Genomic DNA, 18,678 nt, shown 5'->3' with positions numbered 1-18,678 from the left:
TATGTTAGAAAAAGAACTATGCTAGAGAAATAAGATAAGTAAAATTTCTTTGATTAAAAATAGTAAGACCTGTACTATACTAAAAATTTTCTTTTCTTGATACTAAGTGACTAAATTTTAGTGATTTTTGGTTTTACATATAATGTTTGTTTCTTTTAATTCCTTGCTGATATGAGAACTGTCTCAAATTATATTATGTCTTGATGGTTTTCAATGAGAGGAGAAAGCTGAACTAGAAATTTCTTGGTTTTAAAGACTCTTTTGTTAAGAAATAGAAAAGCTTATCTTCTATCAGAAGTTTCATGGATGGTAAAAGTTAGAACAAATCTCCTTAGTATTAGAGTGGAAGGCTCTAGAGTCAAAATTGTGATTCAAAATACCTACATGGGTGAAGACAAGCAACCAGGCTGGGCAGTACAGCACAGGAGATTATAGCCATTATCTTGTAATAACCAATAATGAAATATAATCTGCAAAAATACTGAATCGCTGTGTTGTACACCTGAAACTAACATAACACTGTAGATCAACTACACTCCAACAAAAATTAAAAAAACAGAACAAAAAAATACCACTTGGGTGAACTGCTCAACTGCTTTGTGCCTCAATTTCTTCATCTCTAACAAGAAAATACAACCGTATGTTTCTCATAGGGCTGTTTGGATGGCTGGATGAGATCAAGTGTGTAGAATTCCCAATATAACGCTGGACATAAACTAAGATTTGATAATTGCTAGTTCTGCATCATTTAAGATGATACAGGCTAAAAACGGCCATCACAGATGACAAAGGTATAAATATAAATATATATGCATGTAAATGTGTAGATATACACACACATATATGTATCTCCCTGTTTGTATAAAGGGGCAACCTGAACAAATAGAATCAGCACTGCACAAGGCCCAGGCTGGCTTGCTGACCAGCTACTTTGTGACTTGGTGAATTCGATTTCCACACATCTCACTTTCCCTGTTTGTAATTTGGTAGTTTAGACAAGAAAATTTTTATGATTCTAATTCAGTCCTAACAGTTACTGATTCTTTCTTTTTTAATAAGCCAATAGTATCAAATAGGAATATGTGAAGTCAGAGTTTAGAGAAGAGTGACTCTCTAAAGAGAAAAACAAAAAGCTAGAGATTTTCCTGCCAAATTCGCTGAGCAACAGAAGCTCAAAAATAAATTCAAATATCATTTTTATAAACAGCTGTTATGAATGGAATGTTTGTGTTCTCCAAAATCTGAACACTGAAATTCTAAGCCCCAGCATGATGACACTAGAAGGCGGGGCCATTGGGGGTAATTAGGTCAGGATGGTGGAGCCCTCATGAATGAGATTACTGCCTTTACAAGGTGATTCAGTAGAGCTTTCTCCCTCTCTTTGCTCTCTATCATGTGAGGATACAATAAGACAACCATTTGCAAACCAGGAAGCAGGCCCTCCCCAGACACTGGATCTGCTTGCACCTTAAACTTGGACTTACAACCTCCAAAACTGTGAGAAATAAATTGTGGTTTAAGCCACCCAGTCTATAGTTTTCTGTTGTAGCAGTCTGAACTAATGCAAAAGTGAATTCTTCTCAGGAGTGAACCTATTTGTTCTCTCAGTCATTCATTTATGTGAAATAATGAACATCTATGTGCCCAGCATCGTAGGAGGTGCTATAAATAAAGAATAATTATTTACCCTTTGAGTACTCTGTGGGGAAAGTATACAACTACAACCATTGTCTCGAGTAGGAAATGACAACCCACTCCAGTATTCTTGCCCGGAGAATTCCATGGACAGAGGAGCCTGGTGGGCTACAGTCCATGGGGTCTCAGAGAGTTGGACACAACTGAGCAACTGAGCACACACAATCATTGTGGAAAAGACTGTATCGTATGTGATATGATGATATAGGCCATCATCGTGCCTCTAGGTGAGGTGCTGAGGAAAGAGGCCCTCATCTGAAGACGGGGAACTTTATTTTCAGGTTGTATATCTTTTATTTACATATTGGCTACTTCTCAGTTGCCCTCTTTTATAAAGAGGAGAATTTTAATATCTAATTTATAGAATATTACAAAAGTTTAAAGAGTTTAATTATTAATTAAACTGAATTATATTGATAGAAAACCTAATCAGTTTGTCAATTTTTCCTTTTAGTGATGTGTATTAATATTTATTTGTGTATTACTCAATATACTATTTATGTGTTATCCAATACATTTTGTATATCACTTCAGTGTGTATATTCATAGGTAAAAGAGAAAAGGAAAGGAAATGGATATTCTAGAGCATATACATTATGTAAGGCACAATGACAGATGATTAATAAATATTTCAAAAAAATCATCTGAATACCATGGTAATTAGTACTGTTCACATTTTTCAGATTAAGAAGTTGAAACTCATAAATGTTAGGTAGCCTTCCTAAGGTCATATATCTGAGGCTATATATCCAAGACATAGCTAGTAAATGTTAGAGTCTGACTTCATATCAGATTGGTCAGCTGCATAGATTGTATATCCTGGACATGAAACCATGTGACATGGGAATGATCTGAACTTCACTATCTGGCTTTACTGTCAAAAGCCTAAACTTATGCCGTTAACTCCATCACTTGCTACTTGTAGAACTCTGGAGGAAGATACTTAACCATTCTGAGGGTTTCCTTATTTCTAAAATAGAAAACTGGAGATGATGTTGGTGCTCCTCCCAGATTCTTTTGATCATCCAGAGCACCCATTCCCCTTCTGCTATCAGTATTGATTCACAACAACCCCCTTCTCCAGAGAATTGCCCCCAGAGTAATGGTCAAACAGGAACTTCTGCATGTCCCCGGAGATCTTGACCAATGCCTGATGGATCCAAAAGGTCAACTTCTGGCAACAATGGGGTGCAGATTGTGTTCAGTTTTTCAGTGGGAGTAGACTGAAGCTCATGACCTGAAGCTCAGTGGAAACCTTTTTGCTTAGTTTTTATTTCCCATCCTGTCCTGCTTCCCTCACACCCCTTTCTCCTGTGGGTAGTTTTTTCAGCTTTTAGATGATCTCAGACAAAAATATCTACTAAAATAATATAAGAACAAGGTGAAATAGATATATGCAAATGACTTTTAACTGTAGAGCACTATAAAAGTTTGATATGAATATTATGCAGAATTATAAAACAAGTCAAATACCTTTTATACCTTTCCCTGGAGTATTAAAAACTATCACCTTTCAGACCTAGCATACTTGCATTCTCTTTTCTCTCACACATATCAAAACAAAAAATTAGTTTATGCTTTAATTCCTTAGTCTTTTGGATAATTATTCAAACTGTTACAATCTTAAGGTCAGGAGACATTCAAGAATATGAAAAGAAAAGATGGATTTGATCAGTCCCTCTTGGTCATACTGGTTTAGTCCAGGTGAATATATTTTGCTAATCTAGAGGCGGTCAGTGCTTTTGTTCAAGTATCTCCTAAAATATCTTTTTAAATTGTATTTTTAGCTGTTAGCTAAAGTTTTATATTTAAGGCTTAATACTTAAACATAATTATAAGTTCCAACAAATCTTTTATTACATTTGTGTGTTAAATATTTTTCATCAAAACATTAGAGCAACAAATTAAATGTATTTAATTTAGAAGAAAAATAGCTGCCAAAGAATTAATTGGCAAAGCCAGTTCTTAATTGTGAAACCAATAATCTAAATTAGACTTTTCTATTGGGGGGAAAAAAACTTGATTTTTTTCAATCACAGTAAACATAAAAATATGCATCCTCACTATCACTTAACTTCTGAATTCTAAGATACAGAAGTAATACATGGCTTGGGGGAGATAGAGTACGTTATAGAAGCCTAGCCATCAGTCTTTCCCCTAGATAAGAAAGGGCACTTTCCTCTGTAATATTTTTCCTGATGCCTTTCTAGCTTGTAATTTCCCCCATGTCACTTCTCAAATCGTTTCTTTGTTTGGTATCCCAGAAGTGTCTTGGAATAGCACACTGTACTAATTTCAGATGAGTGAGGGGAAGACAGAGGGTCTGTGAGAAGAGACATGGGAAAGAACTGGCTCATCCCAGGAAATGCTCTAACAGATCAGTTTTAAGAAAGACTTAAGTGTGAAAATCGATCTCTGAAAATATTCCTACTTGGGTAACCTCTGGAAATCCTTCTTATATCTCCAAGGCTATGCACGCCACCACCCCTGCCTCTTGGTCACCCCACACTTAGCCAGATGGCTAGAGACAAGGGACATCCGCTGGATTCCTCTCAGGGGGAGTCCATAGCTAAAAAATGTGTTACTCTTTGTTTCCATTTGTTATTTATTATTCTTTGGTTGCATGTAACTGAACTTCAACCCAACTTCATACAAATGGGCATGAATTATAGAATATCGGGGTCTCACAGAGCCCAAGACCCATCATGAAGCAGGACTTCTGGAACACAGTGGAATCAGGGAATGGAACACTAGCATTCTTTCTTCTGTCTTTCATCTCTGCTCTTCTCTGCATGTTTGATTCACATTTCTATCTTTCTTTCTGTGGATACTCTTTCTCTGCTGTTCTGATCTATAAGGTAGAGTAACGTGGCTACTGAAAATGCTTTAGTATAATTTTGACCTGTCTTCCAGAGAAAGACCAAATCTGCTTCTCCAAAGTAAGGAAACTTATAGAGGAAGATGTCATCATATACTCAATCTTGATCGATGGAACTATGCCCCGTTGATTCATGTAAAATCACATGGTTGAATCAGGTTTGAAATAAGGCTTCTAAGTAGATAAAACATTCAGCATACACCCAATGCCTTCAAGGTTGGACAGAAGATCTAACCACAAGCATTTAGGACAATTCTAAGCTCTGAGTTGAGCCAATGTAATTCCTGTCTTAGGAATATTTTCATATTAGTCTGCCCATAAAGGGACTAAATGCTGTATTCTGAGACTTAAGAATGTCATACAATGGAAGGGACATTATTTGAGGATTGCAAATGGGACAGGAATGAGACCATCTGCCCATGAAATCATATCATACTTACTCCTAAGATGGTAAGTCCATTGTGGAGGTGGGAGAGAAGACTAATTTGATGTGATATGAGAAAAGAGGTAATTTTTAAAAACTGCTTACCCTCAATGAGATATGTGGTTGTTTTCCTTGCTCTACTCCTCTGTCCTAGTGGTTTTCAATCCTAAGTAGCAGACGTTCTCAGTGTCCACTCGTATCCTCTCCAAACCTTTTCCACTTTTATACAAAACAGCTGTCTGTGTGTTTTCACCTGCATCTCTGTCAGAGTGATGTCCTCAGACTTCCTTAACCTTTGCCTCAGTGTAGAGAGAGCAGAAAGGGCCTAGGAATTTATATCTCCAACACAGACTACTAAGTAAAATATTCAGCTTTCTGGTCCCTGATGGGGACAGCTCAGAGGTGTGACTTACAAGCCTGCAGAAGTCACATATAGGATTGAGCCAAAGTTACCATGTGGATGTTTGCTTAACATCAGACTGTTGACTGGCTTCCTTCCCTTTCCTGTCACGTGCCATACTTCTCTGTGGTTTTAACAAATCACTTTTATTTGAATCTTCATCTACAGGTCTACATCTGGGGACCCAATCTTAGATACTGACTGTCCATTAGAATTACCTAGGAAGTTGGTATATTTGGGAGAATAAAATTCTTCATCCAGGCCATGAGTAAGAGAAACAAAGTGAATTTTTACCCTGGAGAATTAAATAAAAAATTTTCAGTTCAGTTCAGTTCAGTTGCTCAGTCATGTCCGACTCTTTGCGTCCCCATGAACTGCAGCACGCCAGGCCTCCCTGTCCATCACCAACTCCCGAAGCTTACCCAAACTCATGTCCATCAAATCAGTGATGCCATCCAACCATCTTTTGATCGTAAGGCCTTCAACTATTAATAATTGGATGAGGCCCATCCATGCATCAATGGTAATTCCCTTGCTTCAAGTCAATCGGTTGTAGATGTTACCATATCCATAAAATACATTCACAGCCCAACCTGGACTAGTGTTTGGTTAACTGGGTATTGTAGCCTAGTTGTGTGTGTGCTAAGTCGCTTCAGTCTTATCAGACTCTTTGTGACTGTGTGGACCACTCAGTCCATGGGATTTTCCAGGCACGGATAGTGGCATGTGTTGCCATGCCCTTCTCCATGGAATCTTTCTGACCAGGGATTGAACCCTGGGTCTCTTACATCTAGCATTCGCAGGCAGGTTTTCTACCACTAGCGCTACCTAGGAAACCCATGACCTAGTTCCGTTCAGCTCAGTTCAGTCCAGTCACTCAGTTGTGTCCGACTCTTTGTGACCCCATGAATCACAGCATGCCAGGCCTCCCTGTCCATCACCAACTCCCGGAGTCCACCCAAACCCATGTCAGTGATGCCATCCAGCCATGTCATCCTCTGTCGTCCCCTTCTCCTCCTGCCCCCAATCCTTCCCAGCTTTAGGGTCTTTTCCAATGAGTCAACTCTTCGCATGAGGTGGCCAAAGTATTGGAGTTTCAGCTTCAACATCAGTCCTTCCAATGAACACCCAGGATTGATCTCCTTTAGGATGGACTGGTTGGATCTCCTTGCAGTCCAAGGGACTCTCAAGAGTCTTCTCCAACACCACAGTTCAAAAGCATCAATTCTTCGGCGCTCAGCTTTCTTCACCATCCAACTCTCATATCCATACATGACTACTGGAAAAACCATAGCCTTGACTAGACGGACCTTTGTTGGCAAAGTTAGATTGACACAAAAGACTACTCATCATATTGCAGGACTAATAAAGTAAGGAAGAAAAAAAATAGTTTTGTTGTATCAAATTAGCACACACAAACATGGCATTCTCAGAAACTGCTTGGCATTTATGCAGTAATAATAAGTTCACATATTATTAAACTGATCATATTCACCTTCATGGAGAAGGCAATGGCAACCCACTCCAGTCCTCTTGCCTGGAAAATCCCATGGATGGAGGAGCCTGGTAGGCTGCAGTCCATGGGGTTGCTAGGAGTCGGACACGACTCAGCGACTCCACTTTCACTTTTCATTTTCTTGCCTTGGAGAAGGAAATGGCAACCCACTCCAGTGTTCTTGCCTGGAGAATCCCAGGGACGGGGGAGCCTGGTGGGCGGCCGTCTCTGGGGTTGCACAGAGTCGGACATGACTGAAGCGACTTAGCATTCACCTTCATACAAAAGGCAATGACTCGCAAAAATAAACTATATATGCTGTATATCTATATATAGATATATTCATATTTCTAAATGAAAATTGGAAAAGAAGTTAACGCTTCTTGTTGCAGCTAAGACACACTCAGAGGACATTTGTTTGTAGTCCAGTTTAACAACTGTCAGCAATTGCCCAACAGCACCCATCTATAAAACACTACAGTGTTGATAGCGTTGGCACTACAGTGTTGAGAGTGAGGGAGAAACCAAGCCTTGGCCTAAGAGGTATCTAACAAGTTTACAAGAGTGGTAGTGATAGCAGGATTGGTGTAGAACCGCAGGCCCTACTGAAGATATCGTGAGATCAAAATCAGGCCAATCGGAGTATAACCAATCCAGTCAAGTAGAGGCCATGCGGTAGACTAGCAAAGGTTCCACAGGAGAAGCAGATCAGGCATGCAGCCACAGGCATGCAGGAGTATCCTGGCATGTAAAACACAACTAAGATGCACGTTCTAGTTACTGCCTATCATACGGCAGGCAGCAAGGAAATCCCATATGGGTTAGACGAATTACTTAGAACTCCTGATTGGCGTTACTGTCCGTTACAAATATTTGGTCTCCCTTTAATTTTGAACATGTGGCAGGATCACATACCTGTGCCTACCTTGAAATTATGTGTGGCCCCATGAGGAGTTCAGGTCAATGAACTCTGAGGGTAGTCATTCGTGAGTGTCACTTCCGGACAGAGGCACTTGTTTACTGGAGCTCAGCTCTCCAGGGCTCTCCTCTCCTGCTGGGTGACTGTGAAATGCTGATATGGGTTCTTCTGCTTGCCTGATTGAAGCCGGCTGGAATGCTGAGCCAGCACACGGGGAATGACTGCCCTGGAGGGTGGCCCAAGCCTGCAGAGGACTTCAAGTTGTGTTAAGTTACTGAGATGTTTCCGTTTTACTGCAGCATAGCTTATAACCTGCCTGAATGTGATGTGGAAACAGGCATAGCGCAAATTCAATTAAATAGTTACGAACTTACCTGGGCTCTCAAGCAGTCAGTCTCTGTCTCGATGTCTCTGTCTTGTATAATCTGTTTTGCTCTTTTGATTTGGGGCACTGAGTATGCTATAGAAACAACAAGAACAGGCAAAGAGGGAATGTATTATAGTCATTTTTTGAATGAAGAAAAGGAGTGGTCACAATTAGAAGGTGTTAACTTTTGAAAACCCACAGAGGGCATGAAGTAAAAATCTTAGCTGCTCTTTCTGTCGTCTGTATGATTCAGTGAGGCATTTCTGAGTTTGTAAAAATATAAATCTCAAACCAGCTCTAGAAAACAGGATTTGTGGTCAAGATATTGAGGGGTCTCATAAATCCAGAAAAAGTTGTAAACAATCAGGCCTTTGAAAGGACAAAAAGAAAAACAGATTTAGGAATCTCTCTGTCTCTGTCTTTGTCTCCTCCCTTCACCCCTGTTGACTCTGACCTACGGTCCCTCTGGCCTGAATAGTTTTATCTGTTTACCCACCTTACACATGAATCATTTGCTAGTGGCCAAATCAGTTCCGGCCTGAAAGCCCTTTCATTCAAACAACCACACCCAACCTTCCTCTGAATTTTTAAGTCATATTCTTCCAAGAAAGTACCTGTTCAGCTTAGCTTACTTTGTAAATTAGGTTTGGGAAGTTAAGGCCACTGGTCCTTAGATGTTCCCTAGTTAGACATTCACCTACACTAGTTCAATCCTCTGCGATGACAGCAGTTGAACCTGTGAATTGATGATCACCAATGCTGTGGCTGGGGCACTTTATCCAAAATGGGAGTGGGCAGGGTGGGCTCCTGAAAGCACAGCTAGAACAATTTCCCTGAATGTCTATACTTTTGTGGGCTGGACATCAAGGATACCCTGAAAGAAAGAAGGAAACTCTTTTGAGGGACTGCTTCTAAACAACCACCACCCAAATTTTGCCCACTTCCTCTCGAAAATTGCTAATGTCTGGCCTAACTTATCACCAGGGAATAATTTAGACGTTGCAAACAATGGAACCCTTTGTGTATTTGGAGAAAGAGAAACTGTGAGTAACACTGAGCCCTCCCCTGGATTTACACGTGTAATTATTCTTACAGTGGGGACATGTGAGAGACACACCTCATTTGAAAAAGGATCTCCCGAATTCCCATCCCGTTTCTCATTCTGGAGGCATGAGTCAATTCTTTTTACCCTATGAAAGTTGATTTTGTAATTGAAAAAAAAAAGTCTAAACGTGAATTTTTATTTTTTTCTACAAATGCATTTCAATGTTTCTTTCTCTTTCTTAATTCTATTGAGATATAATTGACATATAACATTGTATAAGTTTAAGGTGTACAACATGATTTGATACATGCATATATGGCAAAATGATTACCACCTTAAGATTAGTTAACATCTGATACCTCACAGTTATAATTTTTTCCCTTGTGATTAAAACTTTCAAGAACTACTGTTTAAGCAACTTTCAAATCTATGATACAGTGTTACTAACTATAGTGACTATATTTTACACTACATCCCCAGGGGTTATTTATCTTGTAAATAAACATCTGTAACTTTTTTTTTATTGTCTGTACCTTTTGACCACCTCCACTAAATTCTCCCTCCTCAACATCCTTAAAATACTTATTCCAACTATTTAAAAAATAAGAAAAACTAACCTGGGTTAGCATTGTAAGCCATTCTTTCCACAAACAGTTATTAAGCACCAGAGATTCAAATGGGAACAAGACAAATTTCCTCCTCCTCTGAAAGGTCATATCATATAGTTGCAGGAAAATAGACAAACACATCATATGCATCACAGATACACACATGTGCTGTCAACTAATTATAAACATGAAAAAGAGCCTAAGTCTGTATACAGAGGCAGAGACTGATGAGATGCTATTTTAGATAGGTATAAAGACTGCAGTGCGAAGATCACCAGTGAACTCCCCTTTTGTCAAAACCAATAGTCAATTCTCAGTTGTCATTTTACTTAAATTTTCAGCATTGTTAACACAATTCACTTATTTGCTTGACCTCAGAGACACCACATTTCTCCCCCAGAAGCTACTCCTTTCTGTCAGATTTGCAGGTCCCTCCACTTCTCCCTACCTGCCAACTAAAATAAAGGACTACTAAGATGTCATGACTACCAATTTTACACATCATGAGCCTGACCCTTGCCTCTCAAGTCCAGAGTCATATATCCAATTACCTACATGCCATCTCCACGTCCACGTCAAATGTTCATCTCAAAGTTAACATATCTAGAACTAGTTTTAGATCTTCTCCATAATATATGCTCTCCATTTCCAGTGATCTTTTTCTCAGTAAATGGTAGCTCCATCTTTCCTTTGTTGAGACCTCACCCCAAACCTTGGCGTTCTTGACTCCAAGGAGTCCTTTTTATTTTCCCACACACTCTATCCAATACATCAACAAATCTTTTAGCTCTGCTTTTAAAATGTATTTGGAATTGGATACCTTTTACTTCTTCCTTCTCAGTAATCCAAACCACCTTATTTCTAGCTTGGATTATGACAATAGTCATGTGGTCTTCCATTGTGGTCCTTGCTCCCTTTCAACCATTGTATCCAGAGTCAGTTCTTACAAGAGACTGATGGTTTTTTTCTAAGCTTGAATCATATCATATCACTTTCCTAATAAAATATTGCTTATTTCACCAGAATAATGTTCAGAATCTTTTCTATGGTCTATGAGGCCTTGTATAATCTGACTCTATAGCACCTCTGTGACCTAGTCTTGGACCACTCTCTCTGCTTCATTGTGCTTCAGTTACACTGGCCTCCTTTGACTGTTCTTTACAAAGGTCAAAGAGGCTCTTACATCAGGGCCTTTGCACATGCTATTTCTTTAACACATAATACTCTTTTTCCAGATAGCTGCATAGATACTGTCTTTACTTCATTGAATCTCTGTTGAAATATTATCTTCTCAGAGATGTCTTCCCTAAACAATCTGTCTACAACAGTAACACTACTTTGCCAACCACTCCTTTCAGTGCTATTATGAGTATACATATTTTTTACCACTTAGTTCATCCAACACGTTCTGTATGTGTAATTGTTCCTTTGTGTTGCGTGTCTTTCCTCACCGGAATGTAAAGTTTATGAACGGTGAGACTTGATATTTTCATGTCATATTCCCAGTGTCTAATATGTGTAGGTGTTCAGTAAATGCCTATTAAATATAGGCTTTCCAATAACCATGAATACTAGCAAAATAAAATACCACTAATCAGAAGTAAATAGAAAGATGGCTAGTCTGACTACAAGATTCTTTTTTAATAAAATATTTACTTACAAATTCATAAATTTCCCATCAATAATGGGCAAAACTTACTTGGAGTAAGGTTAAATTTCTGCTGACTTTGAACAGTAAACTCATTTCTAATTACTATATTGATTTGGTATATGCAAATGTGCTTTTAGAGGGCTTGACAAAGCTTGTCCTAAATTGATTTACCAGGTCTTCCACAACGTGTTATCATTAGTTTGTTTACTAAGCTGTTTGTGGTAGTTCTTGAAGTTGTTCTCAAAGCACTTTAAGTGTAAACTCCAGCTCATTTCAGGTCAAATATTCTGAAATTCTGAGTTTAGAAAAGCCAGAATACATACAGTTCTACAGCATGAATAGTTATTGGATGTTCAATATAATAGCATACATGTAGCTATTTTAAATGTAAACATGTATGACATGACATCCTTATTCTATTCACAATTTTAAAATTAATAATAAAGATAGAATTAAAACTATCTAGGATAAAGGGCCATAAGATTTCTTTTCAGTGTATGTGTATGTATATATAAATATACACATACATACATTAATAATATATTAATATGTATTTCTTATATTAGTAACATTGAAATATCCCTGAGTATGCACTGTGGTACTTAACCTGTCATATACTGGATGCCAATATAATTTTTAAGTTCATTTAGCAAAATTTGTTGAGCACTTATTCTGTGCCCAGAATTGGGATATGAAATGATGATACAAATATAAATAAAATAAATATAAAAATATTTATTAAATGCAAATTAATAATGATTGCCCATAGTCTTGCCAAATTTTACATAAAACATATCCTCTCTATATTGAACTTAGCATACCATAAGTTATAGTTTGGTCCCTGACTGAAAAACAAAACAAAACAAACAAATTTATTCCTGAATACATTAGTTATAACAACTTTCCCAAATGAGTAAAACTAACTTCTGGAAAAAACATGGCTCAATAAAATTTTAAGAGCAATCCAAAAGATAAACAATAAGAAGGCTTTTTACTATAAACCCAAAATAAAATCCATTTTGAATATATTTTTCATAGAGATTCTATAGTGAATAGGGTAGAACATGCTAAAAGTGAGTGTCAGAGGAATTAGCTTTAAGATAATAAATCTAATTCTCATACAGATTCATGGCTCCATCAGGACTGGCTGTATACTCTGCAAGTTCTTCAGCAATTCACTCCATCAACTCAGGTGAGAATAGGACAGACATACTGCTGTCTGCCATCAGCTACTCAGAATGAAGTGTGAGAAGAGTCAAAACCAGAAGTTACTATTCAACTCTTAATGTCAAAATGATAGTACTTCATCAAGAACCAAAAGGAAAGTAAAAAATTTCAAAGCCAGTTATTCTCAAAACAGGATATAAAATGAAATATCTTTACTTTTTTTCTTTAAAAAGTTTCTAGATACAGTAGAACACTTAATAGCAAATTAACATATTATCCATTTACTATAACTTGTACCAATGGAGGTTAACTGTGACTTGGAGCATTTGAATGCATCAGTTCAGTTCAGTTGCTCAGTTGCTGTCAGGACTGGCACCAGCTCAGAACCAAGTCCCTCTGCCCCGCTAGCATGAGGGCAGCGGGCATCGTGTCGAAGCGGAAAGGGCTGTGTCTGTGCTGCGTCTGCACGCCCTGGCGAGAGAAGGAAAAGGTGTTCAAGGCCTTAATAATTATGTATCGTTGGAAGAAGGGTTTTGTTCAGAAAGAGAAGCTGAACAAACGTGCAGGTTCTGGTCTTCCAGAAGGAAGACAGAGCCGATGGCTTGGCTGACCACATTAAAGTCTGTTTCTGACCCCCCTGGGGACTCGTGTCAGATCCCCACGGGGGCCAAGTGGGACCACTTCACATTCCGCTGATGCAATGTGTCACACTGCTTGGAGCCTATTTATTTTGTATTTATTTGAACAGAGTTACATCCTAACTATTTTTATAGATTTGTTTAATTAATAGCCTGTCATTTTCAAGTTCATTTTTTATTCCTATTTATGTTCCTGGTGGATTGTACCTTCCCAGCCCCTGTGAGGTGGGGTGGGGAGAGGAAGCAGGGGGCCATGGGTGTGCCCCTCATACCTGTCCAAAGAAATTCCTCTTGGAACTGGTGACGGAAGAAAGGCAAAGAAGGCAGAAGGGCCCTGACTGCAGAGAGAGGGGCCCTTGGCGGGGCGGGGTTGGGGGCCAGCACCCAGGAAGCCTTAGGAGCTGAGGGTTTGATCGGGGGGCGGGAAGAGGGAGGGAAACTCCCACCCCATTGAAGATGAAAGTCAAATCATTTCTTGGACTGGGGAGGGATTTCTTTAATCCCCCCTTTTTGAAGGATAGGGCAGTGAGGTACCTATCACTGTGAGTTTGGGGGTGAGGGGCGGAGGAGAAGGCCACCAGCTCCCCCCGCCCCCTCGCCCCCCCGTGAAGCAGGCTCCCTCTGTCCGGGCCATTCCCCCCGACCCCGACCCGCTCACCCTGCTCAATAATGCTGGTCACCGTGCAGATGCACGGTCACACTTCCATTCACCGGAATGGCCTGATGAGGACAATTCAAATAGGATGCAAAGATCAATGCAAAAATTAGTTATATATAAATAGAGTTGTAACTGAAATTGGTGACAAAGCAAATTAAGAAAGAATTGGGAGTTGTCATTTAAAACAGCCTTCTAATAAAGTTGTTTCAGAGCTGAAAAAAAAAAAAGTTTCTAGATACAGTAGAACACTTAATAGCAAATTAACATATTATCCATTTACTATAACTTGTACCAATGGAGGTTAACTGTGACTTGGAGCATTTGAATGCATCAGTTCAGTTCAGTTGCTCAGTTGTGTCCCACACTTTGCGAACCCGTGAACCACAGCACGTCAGGCCTCCCTGTCCATCACCAACTACCTGAGTCCACCCAAACCCATGTCCATCGAGTCGGTGATGCCATCCAGACATCTCATCCTCTGTCGTCCCCATCTCCTTCTACCCTCAATCTTTCCCAGCATCAGGGTCTTTTCCAATGAGTCAGCTCCTCACATCAGGTGGCCAAAGTAATGGAGTTTCAGCTTCAACATCAGTCCTTCCAATGAACACCCAGGACTGATCACCTTTAGGATAGACTAGTTGGATCTTCTTGCAGTCCAAGGGACTCTCAAGAGTCTTCTCCAGCACCACAGTTCAAAAGCATGAATTCTTCGGCGCTCAGCTTTCTTTATAGTCCAACTCTCACATCCATACATGACTACTGGGAAAACCATAGCCTTGACTAGATGGACCTTTTTTGGCAAAGTAATGTCTCTGCTTTTTAATATGCTGTCTAGGTTGGTCTTAACTTTCCTTCCAAGGAGGAAGCATCTTTTAATTTCATGGCTGCAGTCACCATCTGCAGTAATTTTGGAGCCCAGAAAAAATAAAGTCAGCCACTGTTTCCACTGTTTCCCTATCTATCTGCCATGAAGTGATGGGACCAGATGCCATGATCTTAGTTTTCTGAATGTTGACCTTTAAGTCAACTTTTTCACTCTCCTCTTTCATCAAGAGGCTCTTTAGTTCTTCTTCGCTTTCTGCCATAAGGGTGGTGTCATCTGCATATCTGAGGTTATTGATATTTCTCCTGGCAATCTTGATTCCAGCTTGTGCTTCATCCAGCCCAGTGTTTCTCATGATGTACTCTGCATATAAGTTAAATAAGCAGGGTGACAATATACAGCCTTGACGTACTCCTTTTCCTATTTGGAACCGAGACTCCAAATTCTCAATATTTTCTTTTTTTTCCATATATATTTACATTCATAATTAGTTTTGATGAAGTAGCACCTTATACCTAAATGTTTCCATAGAGAATATAAGTGTAACTCACATATAACAAGATTTTGAGATATTTGAATGAAAGGATTAATCTTGAATCCTTTATACATTTATGTATTACCTAGCACAGAACAGGTGTTCAAAATACAACTGGCAAATCAATAATTCATTTATAAAAATCAAAGTTTTATGTTCATGTATTAAAAAATAAATATATTTTTAGTCTCCTGGTAGTTCTGTTATATAACAGATACATAATAATTCTGGGTTTTACTTTTGAACTAACATAGTAACTTTTATGTGCTAAAGTGATATTTCTAGTAAGTGGGCAGCATTGCTCTATGTGGTAGTTTAGGCACTCAGCTCTTCCCATGTGAGGTTACACCCTGTCTAGGACCCTAGATGTCCCTATATTCAGCTATAGATGGGAGCCCATAGGCTGGAGAATGGATACCTGCTGCTTAACTGCCTAGTCAAAAAGTGATGAAACACTTCAGCCCACAGCTTATTGACCAGAACTAGTCACATGGACCGGAGAAGACAATGGCACCCCACTCCAGTACTCTTGCCTAGAAAATCCCATGGATGGAGGAGCCGGGTAGGCTACAGTCCATGGGGTCGCTAAGAGTCGGACACGACTGAGCGACTTCACTTTCACTTTTCCCTTTCATGCACTGGAGAAGGAAATGGCAACCCACTCTAGTATTCTTGCCTGGAGAATCCCAGGGACGGCGGAGCCTGATGGGCTGCCGTCTATGGGGTCGCACAGAGTCGGACACGACTGAAGCGACTTAGCAGCAGCAGCAGCAGCAGCAGTCACATGGACCCACTCAGATGCAAGCAGGAACAGGTGGGAAATGGAATCCTTACCTAGCTAGACGCTTTGCAGAGAGTATACCAAAGAAGGGAAAATGCAATTTTTGGTAGACGGTAAGTTTTTTTTGGCAAGTTTTTTTAAATTTTTTTTCTCTCTTTTTCTTCATAAACAGAGGGTATTGTTGAATTCAGCATCCAGGAATTGCAGTAACTTCTTGAAAATGTAAGTTCCATGTCTAAGGTGAGCTGATGCAAATGGTAATATAATCAAAGACAGACTGGGCAGTCAAAAGGATAAAAAGAAACATGACAGTAGGAGATAGTAAGACATCTAAAAAAATACCTTTGATTTGGCTCTATCAGTAGGCCCGCTATGTGGACATAATTGGTCTCTAGTTAATAAGCTGCTGTCTAGTTTTCCTTGGGAGAAGGCAATGGCACCCCACTCTAGTACTCTTGCCTGGAAAGTCCCATGGACGGAGGAGCCTGGTAGGCTGCGGTCCATGGGGTCGCGAAGAGTCGGACACGACTGAGTGGCTTCCCTTTCACTTTTCACTTTCATGCACTGGAGAAGGAAATGGCAACCCACTCCAGTGTTCTTGCCTGGAGAATCCCAGGGACAGCGGAGCCTGGTGGGCTGCTGTCTATGGGGTTGCACAGAGTCGGACACGACTGAAGTGACTTAGCAGCAGCAGCAGCAGCAGTTTTCCTTGGTGTAGGGTCCAATTTTCATTAGGAAGGTATGTCTGTGTTGCAACAGTGTGGAACCAGACACATGCATTAAAGGCACCTGATGATAGTAAGATGTGTTGTAAAGTGATTATGATTCATAACATTTTTTCCCATACATATTTCAGCTAGGAGGTGTTCTAGACTTGTAGCGGACTGAAGGGTGTGCCTGAAAGGTGTGCCTTTATTTCCTATCTGCATCATAAAACTATTCTATGGTGCTGACATTTTAAGCCTCTGAGCTTGGTACTAAGTTTTTTTTTTTTCTTTCAGTATCTGAAAAGTGAGTCCAAATATCGGTGGGAACTGTGTCTCTGCTTGCAGTATGCGGGAAAGAACATTGCGGAGTTAGAAGTGAGCATCCCTGGACATGGTTTCCTGATCTTTCCTCAAAAAGGCCCTCTTCTTCACCTACAGGTCTTGGCATCCTTGCCTTGCTCTGTGCCATCTGGCTAGGGGCCAACTTCCCAAATCTGCCTTAGCAACTAGCTCTGCCTGTGCTCAAGAGGCTGTTTACAAGAACTCCTTGAGGGAATACCCTGTCCTCTCAGAACTCATATTTTCATGGCAGTTCTACCGGACTAGGCTTCATTACCTGCAAGGGCCCTTTTCAATCTTCCCCCACCCAACACGAATTACCTATCAGTGTCTGGCATATAAAAAGAGCAGGATTCATATTGATTGAATGTACTGTTTGCCTAATTACCACATAACAATCTTAGAATTGTGAACTGGGCAGAAGAATTTGGACCCAGTGGCAGTCTCCTTTGGCTAAAAAGGCCTCCAGGAGGCTCACCTAACCTCCAACTGTGAGCTTCTATTCCTTGCAGGCCACACTGCTGAAGCCACACTCCTGTCATCAGCCAATTTTTAAAACTTCTTTTCGAGTTTGAACTTTAATCCCTGTCCCCAACCTCTGCTGGTCTTCAGTCCTTGGGGCTGAGGTTGGTTGGGGGAGATGGGCTGTGGTGAGGTGACCTTCTTGCTGAGGGAAACCTTCTCCTCATTAGCAGGTCAGAGGGGAACATTTGGGTCACAGTCACTCTTTAGCTTCCCATTCTCTCCTTCACACTCCTTGCAACGCGAGGACACCAGAATGGGGACCCGCGTTGGGCTGCAGTGCCCTGCAGGTTTTAGGAGCACCAAGTGGGTATCGGATGATGGACTGGAGCTGGGAAGGCGGATGTCGTGTCCCGACCAGTCACTGGGTGTGCAGTGTCATCAGTAAAAAAGGCGACCCTCTCCGATGTTTCTCTCCCTTCCCTCACCCCCCCCCCCCGCCCCCAGGGCTACTACCCCAGGTAACTCAAGAGTTGCCCGGGGTCGCGTGGACTCCCGTCCCCATCCGCAGTGGGCAGCCCGCTCCCGCGCCCCGCACGCTCCGCCACGTCCCTGGCCGGAGACGATCGAAGCGGCCCCTCCACCAAAGTGTGGATGCAGGGGTGGGAAACATTAATAATCACGACATCCCCCCCAACCCCCCACAAAAGCCCCAATAGCAAAACAGGCAGTACACCCATCACAGCGGAGCCCGTCTCCCCAAGGTAAGTTGTTGATTCGTCGCCGTTTCGGCGATTCTCTCCGGACAGCTGCGGCAGCGACAGCAGCTGAGAGGCGGCCCCGGAGCTCCTAGCGCTCTTCCTTCCTCCGCCCTTCCTCGGCCGCCTCTCACCCCCACCCCCTTCCCTGCTCTCTTCGCCTCCTCCCTTCTTGCCCTCTCGCGGGCCACGCACGCACACACCCGGAGACACCCTCTGCTCTTGGCTACTCACACTGCGGCTTAACCCAGCCGGCAAGGCACGGTTGCCAAAGCGGCGCGGGGTGTGTGTGCGGGGTCGAGGGAAGGAGGCCAAATGGGGGTGGGGG

At 41.0% G+C, this 18,678-nt stretch overlaps 1 long non-coding RNA gene across 4 annotated transcripts in view; it reads left to right on the top strand.

Annotated features, from left to right (window-relative positions):
* Positions 1-18,054, top strand: part of LOC145503464 (uncharacterized) — a 55,060-nt gene extending 37,006 nt beyond the window's left edge. Inside the window, exons 3-5 of one of the 4 annotated variants that reach the window (XR_014051471.1) lie at positions 12,607-12,674; positions 16,257-16,306; positions 17,086-18,054. This is a non-coding gene — a long non-coding RNA (uncharacterized LOC145503464). Of the gene's footprint in view, positions 1-12,606; positions 12,675-16,256; positions 16,311-17,085 lie in introns of all 4 variants that reach the window. The other 3 variants (XR_014051473.1, XR_014051472.1, XR_014051470.1) reach the window with 3 other exon arrangements.
* The last annotated feature ends 624 nt before the right edge of the window (positions 18,055-18,678 follow it).

Source organism: Giraffa tippelskirchi, chromosome 1, assembly GCF_054371585.1.
Source record: "Giraffa tippelskirchi isolate mGirTip1 chromosome 1, T2T-mGirTip1v1.2.pri, whole genome shotgun sequence".
Lineage (NCBI taxonomy): Eukaryota > Metazoa > Chordata > Mammalia > Artiodactyla > Giraffidae > Giraffa > Giraffa tippelskirchi.
This window is presented reverse-complemented; position numbering and strand designations above follow the sequence as displayed.